At 40.9% G+C, this 16,336-nt stretch overlaps 1 protein-coding gene and 1 pseudogene across 1 annotated transcript in view; one reads left to right on the top strand and one right to left on the bottom strand.

Moving 5' to 3' along the window:
* Positions 1-16,336, bottom strand: part of PEX14 (peroxisomal biogenesis factor 14) — a 130,752-nt gene that overhangs the window by 110,117 nt on the left and 4,299 nt on the right. The window lies entirely within an intron of this gene.
* LOC109381298 (U2 snRNP-associated SURP motif-containing protein-like) lies at positions 5,846-9,269 on the top strand (annotated as a pseudogene).

Genomic DNA, 16,336 nt, shown 5'->3' on the forward strand with positions numbered 1-16,336 from the left:
ACTCTTGAGCGAGCTCTTAACCAACTGAGCCACTTGGCCAGCCCTGCTTTAAAAATTTTTTTATTTATATTTTTATATTATTTTATATTTTATAATGTTTTTTAATATTTAAAAATTATTTTTTTAAAGATTTTATTGGGGAATTGGGGAAGGGGAACAGCCAAGTTGTTGTCCTTCAATCTTAGTTGTGGAAGGTGCAGCAAACTCAGCTCCAAGTCCAGTTGCACCACTCAAGGTGCTGTGTTTAGTTGCGGGTGGGCGTAGCCACCATCCCATGCGGGAGTCGAACTGGCAGCCTTGTTGTTAAGAGCACGCGTTCTATCCCCTGAGCCACCTGGACGGCAGCTCAGCTCAAGGTGCCAAGTTCAGTCTTAGTTGCAGGTGGGCATAGCCACCATCCAACAGGCAATCTTGTTGTTACACCAGCTGAGCCATCCTGCCACCTGTTGGCAGCTCAGCAGCAGCTCAGCTCGGGGCACAGCATCCCTGGCCCATGTAGGAATAGAACCAGCGACCGTGTTGCTCAGAGCTCGCACTCTTGGGCAAGCTCTTAACCAACTGAGCCACTCGGCCGGCCCCAATATTTAAAAATTTCTTAAAGGAAGCCATCCTCTCATCCCAACACTCAGTCCCCTCTTCCTTAGGGGACCCACCACTGATGCTGGTTCCTTATATTATGTATTCTTCCAAAGACATTAAAAGGCTATAAGAAGCACATAATGTGTGTACATGTCCCCACCAAGGAACTTCCAACAGCAACATTCTCCAAATTCCTCAAGGTTTGGCTTCCTAGAGCCTTCTGGGGTCCCGGCACACCAAAGCCAGCCCCCCCATATTCAATCTTGGGGCTACTAAGAGAGGAGCAAGCGTTTCCGCCAACCGTATTCCAACTCACAGTGCTGTCTGAAGTCGGTCAGCCCTCACAGTGAACGCACAAAGGGCTTCTCACCAATCAGGAAACTGCCCAATACCGATTATAGTCTAGATTGGGGTCGGCAAACTTCTGAGATAGAAGAGCCAATCCTGTCCCTCACAACAACTGAAAAATTATTCGAGAGCCATAAAACAAATGAAATCACCACTATGTGAATAATGGTGATTTTAAAATTTTTATAAATGAAACTATGATAGTTTTATTTTCATTTTCATTTTCAATTTTACTTTGGGCCCTACCCAAAGGGCCGCATGTGGCTCGCAAGCCGCAGTTTGCCGACCCTGTTCTAGATGATTCTCTAGCTCATGTTGAAATATCTGCAGTCTAAAATGGCCCATCCCCCATTTTCTGTGTCAGTGTTTTTTAGAAAACTGTTTCTTGATGACCAAAATGGACTTCTTCATCCTTACAAGTGTCCATGTTTATTTCCTTGATATTATCACCTGAAATTCTTCCTTGGATAATTATTGGGTTGTCAGAAAAGTAATGATGTATTTTTCTGTTTTTCGTTGCAAAAATGCATCCTGACTTTTCTGACAACCCAATAGTTTATTATCTATCTCTCTACACTAGATGTTAAGCTCCTTGAAGGCAGGCACTTTGTCATCTTATTTTTAATACAACTACGCATTTATTAGAATGGCCAAAATTTTAAAAAGTGACACTACTAAGTGGTAGCAAGGATGTAGACAAATGCTCCTCTCATACATTACTGGTGATAATGCAAATTAGCACAGCCACTGTGGAAAACAGTTTGGCATTTCTCATAAAGTAAAACATAAACTTGCCATATGACCCAACAATCATACTCCTAGGTATGTATCCCACTGAAATGAAAACTTACATTCCCACAAAAACTCACACCTGAATGCTTACAGTAGCTCTATTCATAATCACCAAAACCTGAAAAAATGTGCTTCTACTCCGCCATCTTGACCGGAACTCTTCACTTTACCATTTATGGAAGGCTGACCCTCAGCACTTAGACTATCACCAGAACTCAATAAATATGTGCTGGTATTGTTTTTAATTTAAAAAATTAAAACAAAGGAACCACTTTGCATACTTAGGCCCAAATGAAACCGGCAGAGGACAACAGCAGTGTCTTTCCCGGAACATTTCACCTACAACCTCGCACGAACTCTCAGTGCACTGTTGTGGCCTGATGGTCCTCAATCCTGGGGGAGAAACACCCCCAAGGGGCACTTGAAAATATGTGAAGGGGGCGGCTGGGTGGCTCAGCTGGTTAGAGCGCAAGCTCTGAGCAACAGGGTTGCCGGTTCGATTTCCAGATAGGCCAGTGAGCTGCGCCCTCCGCAACTAGACTGAAGACGACAACTTAAGCTGAGCTGTCACTGAGCTGCTGGTGGGCAGCCAGATGGCTCAGTTGGTGAGAGCGCGTGCTCTTAACAAGAAGGTTGCTGGTTCGACTCCCACATGGGATGGTGGGCTGCGACCCCTGCAACTAGATTGAGAGCGGAGCCTGTACTTGGAGCTGAGCTGCACCCTCTACAACTAAGATTGAAGGACAACAACTTGACTTGGAGTTCATGGGTCCTGGGAAAAAACACACAATTTCCCCAATAAAGTTTATATATATACATATATATATATATATATGAAGGTGGTTCTGAATGTCACCATGGGCACTGAGAGGGCAGGGGCCTAAACATCCTGCAAATTATGCAAACATCCGTCCAAAACATCTCCAGGCCCCTCGGAGGACCCTGACCGCCCTACTTCCTTATGCCAACAGAGGACAGATCCCACCTTGAACATGCAGCTCTAGAAGCTTCCTCAAAGAAGGCAAAGGCCTGAGCTGCCAACTGCCTGTTGGAGCTGGATCCCCAAGCTCATGCAGGCCCATGAGTCTCCCCAGTCCTGCTTTTAAGAAAACCTAACACTTCTCAAACACCTGCCCCTCCATTAACCCTTAAGTGGTCACGTCGATTTTCTGGCTGAGGACAAATCCCTACAAATTAAATTCCAACTTGGACATCTTGACAGGGTGGCCTATGATTTTAAAACGATAATAATAATAGTAAGGCTTAGAAATCACAGCTGAGGTCTATTGCAAAGGTACAACAAGCAGGCTCTAGGCAATCCACACTCAGGATCCTCAGGGACCAGAGTGGGGAGAGCAGGAAGGGGAGAAGGGCAAAAGCATAAGCATGCTTTAAAAAACAAAACAAAAGACCACAGCGGCAGAGAAAGAAACGCTTTCAGTTTAACAGACAAAAGTGCTCTCACTCCTGCTGCCCAGGCACTGACCTTCCCCAGCCAGAAGGTGTGACCGTGTGCTGATCTTGTAGCACAGCAGAGGTCAAGGGCACACACAGCTCAGTCTGAGCAAGCGGCAGAACATCCAGGTCTAGGCGCAGTCCTCCATCTGCCAAGTGCCTGGGGAGCTCTGGGTACGTCCTAAGCCAGTCTGGCCTATAGTTCTTTGCTGGAAGAATAAGATTCAATTCAACAAAGACTTTGAGAGGCACTGGTACGGTGCAAACATGTAAATGATGGCATTAATAGTTGAGTGACTGTGGGCAGACTGTTCAACCTGAGCTTCAGTTTCCTCATCTGTGGGAATAGTGGGAGTAATGCCAGCACCTGACATTCAGAGTGAAGTAACAGATGTTACACCGTGTCACTGCTCCACTCAAAATCAACCAAGACTTACGCTCTATGATGGGGTAATAGGGACCAGATGTACCTTCCTGCTGTAAACAACCAGAAAACTAAATAAAATAAATGGCACCGCTGTTCGTAGACATTGGACAGCAGGCAGAGCAGGACTGTGATTCCTGACAGAACAGAAACAAATGATATGATCCCTAAGATCACCCTGGCTTTCTGCCAAGAGGCTCATCTCAAGGAGAGGGAGGGGGGTCCCTGCAGAGCATGGCAGGTTCACTGAGTTGGGGAAACAGGGACTGGCGTTCAGGGAGGCCAAGGCAGCTAAAACTTGCAGGACAGAGATCCAGAGCAGAGAGTTATGCAGAAAGAGGACTCCCGAAATCTGCCTAGAGGTTTCCTTAAGTCTTTACCAAATATTAAAATGTGTGCAAAGAGTGGAACTCCACGACGGAGTTGAAAATAGGATGATGAAGAAGTTGAGAGCTGAACAGTGTGCCCAGAGCCCTCACAGGCCTCACAAGTCCCAAACACCCGAGTGGAGTCTCCTCACTGCCCATTCAGGGCATTCAGTAGACACTGGAAGGGCTCCGGGCAGGGGCGGGAGGGGGGGTGTGTGTGCCATGGAATCAGATAACCCAGGGTAAAGGCAACCCCAGATCCACCCTAAAAAGCTTAAACAGGACTTGAAAGGCTCAAAATGAACCAAAAGTAACTTAACTACTCATCAGAACAAAGCTCAACACGCTGTAAAGTAAGACCACAAAATCCAGACTCTCAAGTGTAAAATTCAAAGCATCCAGCATTCAATCAAAACTCGCAACATATGTCAAGAAACAAGAAAGTGTAACCCATAATAAGAAAAGTCAGGAAAAATAATTAGCAGAGAAGAACATTAAGATAGGTGTTGTAACTTTATTCAAGAATTGAGCTCAATTTTTAAAAAATATGTATTTTAAAAAATACAAATATTGAGTCAATTATATTGAACACCTAAAACTAAATTGTGACATATAGTGCAATTCAAAAAAAAATTAAAAGAAACATGATCATAGTAAGGAAAGAAATATAAGGTATAAAAAGAATGTAGAACCTCTAGAGATGAAAAATATAATATCTGAAATAAAAATTTCACTGAATGGAATGACAGCAAATTAGATACTAGAGAAGAAAAGTTAAGTGCACTTTTAGCCATGGCAACAGAAACAGACCAAAGTGAAGAACGGGGTGGGGTGGGAGGGAAGACCAAAAATATGTTTTTGAAAAAATGGCTAAAAAATTTTCAAGATGGATGAAAACTACAAACTCACAGATCCAAAAAGCTCCACAAATCCCAAGCAGAGCAAACAAAAGCATACTAAGGCACAACATAATCAAATTGCTAAAAAACCATGAAAAAGGGAAAATCTTATAAACAGCCAGAAAAAAAGAGAAACGTTACCTACAGATACTAAGATTAAGAATGACTTCACACTCCTGATAAGAAACTATGCAAGCCAAGAAATAAAATGAAATCGTATCATTAAAATGCCCACAGACAAAAAAGTCAACCTAGAATTCTATATCCAGGGAAAATATGTGTCAGAAATAAACACAAAATAAAGATGTTTTCAGAAGAAAAAAAAAAAGGCTGTGAGAATTTGTCAATGGTACACTTGTACCACAAGAAATGTTAAAAGAAATTCTTTAACCACAACTAGACTGAAGAACAAAAGGACAGCAACTTGTCTGTTCCCCTTCCCCGATTCCCCAAAGCTGTTTCCCTCCCCCAATTCCCCAATAGAAATCTCTAAAAAAAAGAAAAGAAAAAAAATTTTCTTTAAGCAGAAGTAAAAAGGAAAACAATACCAGATAGAAACACTGTCTACACCAAAGAATAATGCCAGAAATGACAAATATGTTGTAAATATAAAAGATATTTTAAACATATATATTCTCTAGTTTTCAAAGATAATTTAAAATGTACTGTGGGGTTTATGACATGTGGAAGTAAAAGCAATGGCACTAACAGTATAATGGATAAGGGGAAATAGAAGCACACTGTTGCTAGGTTCTTACATTACATGTGAATTGGTATAATATCACTTGAACGTAGGCTATGGTAACTTAAAGTAACATATTGTAAACCTTAGAGCAATTAACATACAAAAATCCCCACAAAAGTAGAAGGATGGCTAAACCAATAGTAGAGATAAAATGAAATCCTAAAAAAAAACAATTCAATCCAAAAGAATAGGGAACAAGGAACACATTTAAGGCTGAAGGAGGGCAAAGCTCAAGATGGAGGACAAAACGCCAGGCAGATCTCGGAAAGCCAGTTCAAAGGCCAGATCATCGGCTGTTCATCTGGATCTTCAGATGTACATATGGGTGCATCTGGACCCTCAGACAGTGACACGCCAAGACGGATATGACCTAAGAGCCCAAAGAAACATAATTCTAGGAATGAAAGTGCCCGAGAAAGCCTTTGCGATACTCCTCATCAGAATCTTTCAAGACCTCTTCTAGAAAACAAACTTCAAGCATTCAATATTGGAAACATGAGTACAGCTAAGCGAACTTTAAGTAAGAAGGACAGAGAAGAACTGAAGAAAAAGGAGGATGAAAAGGCCGCTGCTGAGATTTATGAGGAATTTCTTGCTGCTTTTGAAGGAAACAATGGTAACAAAGTGAAAACATTTGTGCATGGAGGTGTCGGTTAACGCAGCTAAAGAACATGAAACAGATGAAAAAAAAGGGCAAAATTCATAAGCCGTCTTCAAGATTTGCAGATCAAAAAACTTGTCCAAGTCAGTCATCCAGTGAAAGATTGCATCTCTTCTTGTGATAGAAACCAAAAAACCTCTACTAAAGAAAGGGGAGAAAGAAATGAAAAACGGCAATTTGGAACTCTTCAAAGAGGGACTGAAACAAATTCAAGAAGAGCAAGACGAGACATAAAACAAACGGCAGGTTAAGTCGATTTGAGCCGCCTCAGCGTCGTTCCATGGATACGCCTTCAGAAAGAAATAGATTATCTGTTCTTGACGATTATGCACCTGGATCACATGACGTAGGAGATCCGAGCACTGCTAATTTATACCCTGGAAATATTACTCTGCAGATGAATGAAATGCTGTGCCCAAGACTCTGGAAGATTTGGACCATTGGCCAGTGTGAAAATTATGTGGCCTAGAACTGATGAAGAAAGGGCAAGAGAGAGAAACTGTGGCTTTGTGGCTTTGATGAATAGAAGAGATGCTGAAAGACCTTTCAAAATTTTAAGTGAAGGGGCGACCTGTTAGCTCAGGTGGTTAGAGCGCAGTGCTCACAACACCAAGGTTGCCAGTTCGATCACCGCATGGGTCACTGAGCTGCACCCTCCACAACTGGATTAAAGACAACTACTTGACTTGGAGCTGATGGGTCCTGGAAAAACACACTGTTCCCCAATAAAATTCTTCTAAAAAACTTTTTAATGGAAACATGATTATGTCTTTTAAAATGAAGTTAGGTTGGGGTAAAGCTGTGCCTATTCCTCCACATCCAATATACATTCTACCTTCTATAACGGAACACACGCTTCTGCCACCTCTATCAGCACTGCCTTTTAATGCGCAGCCTAGAGAATGGTTAAAAAACCCCAATGCTCCCATGTTACCACCGCCATAAACAAGGGGGATTTTGAGAAGGGATATGCTCACCATGATACATCACATGATCGAGTTTGTCGTACACAAAGGGCCAATGTTTGAAGCTATGATTATGAACAGAGAAATCAACAATCCCATGTTCAGATTCTTATTTGAAAATCAGCCCATGTTTACTAGAGGTGGAAAAGAAGCTTTATTCTATTCTGCAGGGAGGTTCTCCAACTAAGCGGCGGGTGGAAGATTTTCATATGTTCAAAAATGGATCTTTCGGAGGCTACCCCCTTTAAATCCATACCTGCAAGGGATGTCAGAAGAGCAAGAAACAGGGGCCAGCCGAGTGGCTCAGTTGGTTAAGAGTTAGCTCAAGAGTGCGAGCTCTGAGCAACAGGGTCGCTGGTTCAATTCCCACATGGGCCAGTGAGCTGCACCTGAGCTGAGCTGCCACTGAGCTGCCACCAGGTGGCAGATGGCTCAGCTGGTGAGAGCACATGCTCCTAACAACAAGACTGCCTGTTCAATGGTGGGCTACGCCCGCCGGCAACTAAGACTGAACTCAGCACCTTGAGCTGAGCCTCCCGGATGGCTCAGTGGATAGAGCGTGTGCTCTTAACAGCAAGGTTTCCAGCTCAACTCCCACATGGGATGGTGGCTATGCCCACCCACAACTGAGACTGAACTGAGTGGTGCGACTAGACTTGAAGCTGAGCTTGCTGCACCCTCCACAGCTAAGAATGAAAAACAACAACTTGGCTGTTCCCCTCCCCCAATATCCCCCAATTTTTATTTTTTTTTTAAAGAGCAAGAAACAGAAGTTTTTTGTAGAGAAGCCTAGTAAAAAGGGAGAACTTAAGGAAGAACAGGGACAAATTAGATGAAATGCTACGAGGGTTAACTGCAAGGAAAAATGATATCGGAAGTGCAATGGTTTTCTGTCTCAATAATGCTGAAGCTGCTAAAGAAATAGTGGATTGCATTACAGAGTCAATGTCCATCTTAAAGACACCCTTCCCCAAAAAAATTGACAGATTATATTTGGTTTCTGATGTTTTGTCAGCCAAAGTTGCCAATGCTTTGTATTATAGGAAATTTTTTGAAACAAAATTATATCAGATATTTTCAGACCTCAACGCTACCTAGCATATGATTCAAGGCCATCTACGGTCTGAAACAACCTACTTCGGAGCATGGAAAGATTGCCAATTCATTCAGAACCATTTTTGATCCAACTACAAAATATTTTCTTAGGACTTGTACATAGTATTGAAGAAAAGGAGACCAGATGACCTTGACAGTGCCCCCAGTGAGGAGCTTGATAAGGCACCTCTAGAAGATGTAGACAGAACTCCTATTGACGCTGCTCCCACTGATGACCTCGATGGAATCCCCACCAAGAGTTTTGACGACAATCTGTGCCTTGTGTGACTCAAGACTCAAAGAAGAAAGAACCTGTATTTAAAGTTGCCCCATCAAAATGGGAAGCTGTAGATGAATCTGAACTGGCAGCACAGGCTGTAACAACATCTAAATGGGTGTTATTTGACCAGCATGAAAAATCAGAAGAAGAAAATCAAAATCAAGAAGAAGAAAGTGAAGATGAAGAAGATACTCAAAGTTCCAAATCCAGTGAACATTGTTTGTATTCTAATCTGATCAAAGAAGAAATGACTGCATCCAAGTTCTCCAAGTACTCTGAAATGAATGAGAAAAAATGAGCTAAGCTTCGTGAAATCGAGCTCAAAGTTATGAAGTTTCAGGATGAATTGGAATCTGGAAAACGAGCTAAAAAACCAGGCCAGAGTTTTCAGGAGCAAGTAGAACACTACAGAGATAAAAGAATTAGGAGAACAAGAAAGAGATAAAAAGGATAAAGAAAAATTGGAATCCCCATCCAAAGACAAGAAAGAAGACGAGTATTCTCCAACAAGGAAAGAAAGATCACATCTGGTTCAAGGAGACCCAAAAGGTCTAGGCGCTCACGGTCTAGATCTCCTGAAAACTCAGGGAGGAGATGCACAGCCCAGTCCCGATCGCCACACAGGTCTCAGAAAACGTCAAAGAAAAACAAACACTGACATAAATTTTTAAGATGCTGTGATTTACTGGAAATGCAATTTTGTTTTATGCCTGAACTGTCGGTTTAAAAAAAAAATTCAAATGAAAGCGCATTCCTGGGATTTTTGTTTATTTGTTTATGAATGCATGTGTAAACTCACAAGTAACTGCATCTGTAGACCTGTCATTGTTTTATATTGTATAAATTACTTTCACTGTGGCTGTTTCTCGAAATGAAATTTTGATTGTGCTAATGAATTTCATCGGAAATGTGTATAATGGATCTACTGGCAGTAGTAGCATTTTGTTTTAGGATGTTGTGACTGCGCAAAAATGATACAGATGTCCTCCCACCTTTTGTAGCTTTGACAATTTGAAGTGGATTTCAAATAAAATCTGAACAGAAAAAAAAAAAAAGAAAAGAAACATTTAAAAAATTGCAAGATGGCAGACTTAAATCCAACTATAAATGAAACACTTCAATTAAAAGGCAAAGATTGGGCCAGCCGAGTGGCACGTTGGTTAAGAGTTGGCTTGGGACACCAGCTCTGAGCAGCAGGGCCCAGGTTCGGATCCCACATGAGGACCAGTGATGCTGCACCTTCTACAGCTAAGACTGTGAACAACAGCTCAACCTGGAGCTGGGCCGCCGTGAGTCACGGGCGATAGCGTAGGCTGCAGTGGGGCTAAAGTGGAGCTGCAGTGAGCTGCCATAAGCTACTGTGAGCAGCCAGCAGCCAGCGTGAGCTGCCAAGAACCACCATGAGCGGCCATCCAGAGGCCGGTGACCCATCTGCCTCACCCGGGAAGAGCGCAATGATGGTGCCAACTTGGGCCAGTGAAGCAACGTCCTCCACAACTAGACTGAAGAACCAAAGGACAGCAACTTGTCTGTTCCCCTCCCCCAATTCCTGAATAAAATGTGTAAGAAAAAAGGCAAAGATTGTCAGACTGGGCAGGTAAAGCAAGACCTAGCTGTATGCTGTCTACAAAAAGCTCCCTTTAAACAAAAAGACACACATAGGTAAAAAGCCAAAGAATGGAAAGTGATATACCATGCAAACGCCAATCGTAAGAAAGCTGTAGTGACAAGATTAATCTCAGACAACTTCAAAGTAATAGATATTACCAATGACAAACAGGGACATTCCAAATATAAAGGAGTCAATCAAAAAGACATAATAATCCTGAATAAGTATGCACATAACAGAGTTTCAAAATATATGAAGTAAATCAGACAGAATTTTTAAAAACAGACAAATTTGCAATTATAGTTGGAGAGGTTAATAATCCTTTCTCCTTTATCAAAGTCAGTAAAGATATAAAAGACCTAAATAACTCTATCAATCAACATAACCTAACTGACATTTGTAGAACACTCCACCAACATTAGAATATATATTATTTTCAAGTTCATAAGGAAAATTTACCGAGACAGACCACAAAATCAATCTCAAATTTAAGATTTCAAAGCACACAGGGTATGGTCTCTGACCACAACGGAATTAAACTATAAATCAATAACAGAAAAAAACCTGGAAAAATTCCCAAATATTTGGAATTGAAACAACAGATTTCTAAATAATCTATGGGTCAAAGAAGAAATCACAGGGGAATTTAGGAAACATTCTGAACCAAAGGAAAATGAAAACATAACATATCTAAATTTGTGGAATGCAACTAAAGCACTGTTTAGAGAGAAATTTATAGTTCTAAGTACTAACTTTAGAAAAGGAGCTAGAAAAATAAGAGCAAATGAAGCCCAAAGTAAATAGAAGGCAAGAAATGAATAACATAAAAAATTACAAATAGAAGAAAATCAATGAAATAAAAGCTCATTTTTTAAAGACACTAATTTCAATATTAGGAATGAAAAAGGGGAAATCACTGCATTTCTACATTTAAAAAATAATAAGGAATATTATAAAAACTTTAAAACAACAAATTTGACAACTAAAATGATACAGACAAATTCCTTGATACACAACATACCAAAACTGACACTAGAAAAAACAGAAACGTTTAATAGCCTTATATGTATTTAAAAATACATAATTAAATAATTTAAAACAAAAAAGAAAACTATAAATAACCTTCATAAACATAAATGTACAAACCCTTAACAAAACATTGACAAATCAAATCCAGCAATATATAAAAAGAATAATACACCATGACCAAGTAGAACTTACCCAAGAAGCAAGACTGGTTTAATATGTGAAAAAAATCAATGAACATAAATCACCATATTAACAGAATAAAGGAGGAAAACAGGATCAACACAGCAGCAAAAAGAGCATGTGACAATATTTAGCAAATTAAAAATAAAAGTTGAATCTCTTCCACTTGATAGAGGGCACCTACAAAAAAACTATAGCTAACATCATATTTAAATGTGAAAGACTGAATGCATTTCCCCTAAGATGAGGAACAAAGCAAGAATGTGTACTCTCATTATTCCTTTTAACATTATACTGGAGGAATCCTAGACAGTACAATAAAGCAAGAAAAATAAAGGACATATAAACTGGAAAGCAAGGAGTAAAGCTGTCTTTATTTGCAGATGACACTATCATCTATGGAGAAATAAGGAATCTACAAAAAAGCTATTAGAATTATGAGTTTCACAAGGTTGCAGATACAAGGCCAATATACAAAACTCCATTTTATTTCTATATGCTAGCATTGAACAATTAAAAAATGAAATTAAAAAATAAAATCCCAGGCCGGCCGAGTGGCTCGTTGGTTAAGAGCTGGCTTGGGAACATGAGCTCTGAGCAGCAGGGCCACCGGTTCGGATCCCACCTGGGCCAGTGACGCTGTGCTCTCTACAGCTAAGATGGTGAACAACAACTCGACCTGGAGCTGGGCTGCTGTGAGTTGCCAGCAACGGCGTAAGCTGCAGTGAGGCTGCAGTGGGCTGCCGTGAGCTACCATGAGTGGCCAGCAGCCAGCGTAAGCTGCCGTGAGCCAATCTGTCTCAGCCGGAAAGAGCGCAATGATAATACAAACATGGGCCAGTGAAGCGACATCCTCTACAACTAGACTGAAGAACAAAAAGGACAGCAACTTGTCTGTTCCCCTTCCCCGATTCCCCAACGCTGTTCCCCTTCCCAATTCCCCGATAATAAAAAAAATATTTTAAATAAATAAATAATAAAATCCATAAATACAATAAGTCAAAAATATGAAATATTTAGCAGAAAATTTAACAGAATGTGTATATAACCTACACACTTAAAACTACAAAACACTATTGAGGAAAATCAAAGAAGGCTTAAATGGAGACATAAACCATGTTAGTGCATTAGAACATCACTACTGTTAAGACGTTAATTCTCCCCCAAACTGATCTATAGATTCGTCACAATCCCAATAAAAATCCCACCGAGCTTTTCTGTAGAAATTGACAAACTGATTCTAAGATTTATATACAGATGCAATGGACCAAAGCTAAAACAATTTTGAAAAAGAATAAAGCCTTCACTATCTGATTTCAAGATTATAAAGCTACAGCAATCAAGACAGTATTTCACTTGTATTAGGATAGACATATAAGACAAATGGAACAAAATAAGAGTCCAGAAATTGATCTATGTACATACAATTTTTTTTGACAAAGATAGCAAGACAATTCAATGCAGATAGGGTAATCTGTTCAACAAATGATGATGGAACAACTGCTATCCATACAAGGGATAAAAGCAAACCTCAGCCTTTACCAATGAGCACATGAAAAGGAGCTCAACATTACTAGTCATCACAGCAACGCAAATTAAAGCCACAATGAAATACCACTACAAACTCATTAGAATGGCTAAAATTTAGGACAGACAATACAAAATGTTGGTATGGATGTGGGCAACTGAAACTCTCATACACTGCTGATGGGAATGAAAAATAACACAACTTTGCAAACACACAATTTATTATAAAACTAAAAATACACTTATATATGACCCAGCAATTTCACTCATAGATATTTACCAAGAAAAATGAAAACATGTTCTCACAAACAGCTTCGATGTCCTGAATTGATTCAAAACGTTTACTTTTCATGGTCATTTTGACTTTGGGGAAGAGCCAGAAGTCGCACGGTGCCAGATCCAGTGAATAAGGTGGATGAGGACACACTATAATGTTTTCATTTGACAGAAATTACCATACCAGAAGTGATGTGTGACACGGAGCCTTTCTGTTGTGATCACAAAACTACGGTGACTGCTGCTGCTGAGCGCCTTCCAAGGGAAAGGCAGGATTTTCAATGTGGGAAGTGGCACATCGAACCTTAGTAACAGTGTGTGACAAGTTTCAACTTGTTCAGTGCAGTCAGTCGGGTGTGAGCTACGGTTGAGAGAAGGTGTTTTTAAAGTGTGCCATAAACCATCCTCCATCATGATACACTCCGTGTCACACATCGCTTCTGATATGACAATTTCTGTCAAATAAAAACATTACGGTGTGTCCTCATCCACCTTATTCACCAGATCTGGCACCGTGCAACTTCTGGCTCTTCCCCAAAGTCAAATGATTGAGAACATTGAAGCAGCCATGGCAGCACAACTAAAGACACTCACGAAAAAGGACTTCCAGAACTGCTTCAGAAAGGGGCAGGAGCGATGGGATAAGTGTGTTTGAAGCGAGGGGGAATATTTTGAGGGAGATTAATGGCAATGTGTCTTTTACTGTCTTTCACACCTTGTACGTGAATATTCATAGTAACCCTACACGAGAACCCATCATGTGGGGAACAGGCTCTAAATTGACTGATGATCCACCTCCTGGTAGATGTCCCCTTGAGTGCAGGTGGGACCTGCAACTTGCTTCGAGCAAACAGAATACGGCAAAGGTGACCGGATGCATGTAATTACATGTGCACGGTTACAATACACAAGACTGTAATGTTCGATTTGCTAAGAGATTCTCTCTCTTGCTGGCTTTAGGAAGCAAGTGGCCATGTTGAGAAGACCCACGTGGCAAGAAACGGGGGGGGGGGCCTCTGGCTGACAGCCCATAACAAGCTGAGGCCCTCAGTCCACAGTCATTAAGGAACTGAACACAGCCAACAACCACATAAGCTGGGAGCAGATCCTCCCCCTGTAGAGACTCAGGTGAGATCACAGCCCTGGCAGAGACCTTGACTGCTGCTGCTGCCTGTGAGACGCAGCTGAACTGTGCCCTGATCCTGACCCACAGACACTGTGAGACAATAAACATAGGCTGTTTTAAACTGCTAAGCTTGCAGTAATGCTCTGATACAGCAATAGTAATCAGTATAATCAAAATGTCCATCAAATGAATAGATCAACCAATGGTGGTAAATCTATGCAATGGAATACTACTCACTAATAAAAAGTAATGAATTACTGACAACCACAATATAAATTTCACAAGCATTATTCTGAGCAAAAGAAGTGAGACACAAAAGAATGCATACATTATGAATTCATTCACATGAAATTCTAGGAAAGACATTAGAATCTATAGTGATAGAAAGCAGTTCAGATTTCCCGAGGCCAGACGCTGGGATTTACTGGAAAGCAGAAGGGACCACTCAGGAACACTGGAACTGTTTTTATCTTCACTGTGGTGGTGGTTACACGGGTATATGTATTTGTCAAAACTCATTAAACTGACCACAACACACCTATTGGAATTCTACAGTAAAGGTTTTGGCCACAAGAACTTTGTGACTCAATAAGAAATTATATCTAAGATATTAAAAATGTTAGCAGCCGTTGCAAAGAAAGTGGCTAGTTGAGAAAAAGTTTTCTTTACAATGAAGAAATCTGATTGATGCCACCTTAACCAGGCAATCAAACTTATCCTCAGTAATGGGACTAACTGGTATCACATGCCTCCCGGTGTGGTTCACTGAGAAGGACACAATTAACACCTATGCAGTATCCTCACTAAAAATGTTCAACCTGGATCTAAACGTGAGGAAACCAATCAGACAAACCCAGATAGCAGACACTCTAAACCAGATGGCCCGGACTCCCTAAATGTCGCTATCATGAAAAACAAAAAGGCAGATGAGCTCATCAGAAACGCATATGTATGTTCACAGACAGACAGGTATTTTCACAGCAGCACTGATTATAATCACCCAAAAGGGGAAACAACCTAAATGTCTGTTAAGCACAGTGGTTAATAACAAACGAAGGGCCAAATACGTTCACACGATGTAATAACCATATATAGTAGTGACAATGAACTGTTCACAACATGGATGAATCTCATAAACATAACGTTGAGTGAAAGAAGCCAGACACACTTTATGATTCTGTTTATGTAAAGTTCAAAAACAGAGAAAATTAATCTATGGATTTTATGTCAGAGCCAGGGCAACCTTTAGGGACTGGTCAGTGATGGGAGACCCATCAGGGGGGGTTCTGAGGTCCTGGTCACATTTGATCTCTTGGTCTGGGTACTGGTGACACAAGTGTGTTCACTTTGTGAAAATTCACCTAGCTGGGCACATAATTTGTATACTTTCTGGCTATATGTTAAACTTCAGTGAAAGTTAAAAAATAAAAAATTTAAAGTCTAGGGGATCATTCTAGATTAAAGCAGACTAAAGACACAAATCAATGCAATCTGTCTCTTGAATGGATCCTGATATTTTTTAAATTGAGAAAATCTGAATGTGGACTGCATTATTGGATAATATCATTTTATCAATAGTAAATTTCTTGTGTGATAATGACATTGTCGTTATGCAGGAGAATAAGGTCATTCCTATGAGAGACAAGGTGAAGTATTCTAGGATGAAATATTGTGACGTCTGCAACTTACAATCAAATCCTTTAAAAAAAAAAAAAGGGCATAGGGCTGGCCGAGTGACTCAGTTGGTTAAGAGTTGGCTTAAGAGCGCGAGCTCTGAGCAACAGGGCTGCCGGATCAATTCCCACTTGGGCCAGTGACGCTGCGCCCAAGCTGAGCTGTCACTGAGCTGCCAACAGGTGACAGGATGGCTTAGTTGGTGTAACAACAAGGCTGCCTGTTCAATGGTGGGCTACACCCACCCACAACTAAGACTGAACTCGGCACCTTGAGCTGAGCTGCCACCCGGATGGCTCAGTGG

This window comes from Hipposideros armiger, unplaced genomic scaffold, assembly GCF_001890085.2.
Source record: "Hipposideros armiger isolate ML-2016 unplaced genomic scaffold, ASM189008v1 scaffold_46, whole genome shotgun sequence".
Classification (NCBI taxonomy): Eukaryota; Metazoa; Chordata; class Mammalia; order Chiroptera; family Hipposideridae; genus Hipposideros; species Hipposideros armiger.